Raw genomic sequence first — 1,550 nt, forward strand, 5'->3', positions numbered from 1 at the left:
ATCAGTATTACAATGCATACTTACTTTCAGGCACCCGCACAATCTGATGTTTTGACATTAAAAGTCTTTGGCAATCAGTTAGTCGTTTCACAAAGACTGAATCAGCGCTGTCAAAGATTTATTGTTTTAAGTCTTTCTTATCAGACATTCATTCACTTTGCCACGCAGTGTCTTTTAGTAATTCTGTTCAGCCTCTCAGCACTGTTGTCACTGCTGCTCTTGCACTATAAGTACAATCAATAGCTGGATAGACAAAAATTAAATCGTTTAATGCATTCTGGTTGAGTTGATTTAGGTCACAGGGCTGCCCAATGCTTCTGGCAGCCAACGTTATTTCATATTCCTATACTGTCATAACAGTGCATGTTTCCATTTGGTCGCTATCCTGCAGCATGTCAGAGCAGAAGATGTGGGTTGCTGGATTACTGTGTGGAGTCATGGAGAAGGCTTCTGATACACCTGGTCAAAAGTACAAAGGCTTCTTTTCTCCTTCTTGGTTACTACAGGTAGCATTCAGAAACATTTATCCAAGCATGCTCTTTCCTTCCTTAAGAGAGGATGTTCATTCTACATGTGCACACTTGCTCATTTTCTGAATATAAATCTTGATTTGTAATACAGTCCTATGATAGAGGACATGCTCCTTAATTTCCATGCCCTAGCTCACACAGAAAAGACACCATTCACCAACAATTGGCTATACCATAGTGAAAGAAAAGGTTGCAAACATTTTTCTCTTGACTTTAATAAAAACTGAATAATAATCCTGAAGTCATGATAAGCAGAATTACCCTGAACTCCCTAGATATTAGCAGAGCGTGCACCCCTGAGGGTTGAAGTAGCGACACCTGAAGCTCATTTCTGGAAGTCTGAATTGGACCATTTCCAACCATGTGTAAAATCACTGGAGCTGTGATTGCTGTAAATTAACCAACAGATAAAAGATCCATCTTTTTTCAGCTGTGGGCCTAGCAGAATACAAAGGTAACTCAAATGCACTTTTGATAATCATTTATGTTATTGTATTACCATCTAGTGAAAGCAAGGAATTACTTGTTCTTCTCTTGTATTGTAAAGAAAGGAAAAACAACAACAACAAAAATCACCACCACCAACAAAAGAACAAAAACAACTGGAGAAAAAGAAACAACAAAACAGATATATGGAGAACCTAAGTGGCAATACGTTGTATGAATGTTACTGAGATAAGAATTCTATTATTGTCAATATGTTGATATGCATGCAATATGTGAAAAAGACTTTGTGGCTACAGAGGGCAAGTGTCAAGTTAGAGCAGCCAGAAGCTGCTGTTCAACACATCTACTTAGCATAAGTCCCATTGAATAAATTAGAACTGCTCCATACTGCTAGAAAGTCTGTGGAAAACTAAGGCGGAAACACCTGAGAAAATTTTTGAGGTGAATAAAAGAATTTAAACATATAATCTAAGCTAAGGAGTGATGAATCCAGCTGAGAATGTGCTGAATATTTTGATCTACTGCAGAATCATGTAATTGTAAACATGCTTATTACACTATGTAATCAGGGAT

Source organism: Lagopus muta, chromosome 3, assembly GCF_023343835.1.
Source record: "Lagopus muta isolate bLagMut1 chromosome 3, bLagMut1 primary, whole genome shotgun sequence".
Lineage (NCBI taxonomy): Eukaryota > Metazoa > Chordata > Aves > Galliformes > Phasianidae > Lagopus > Lagopus muta.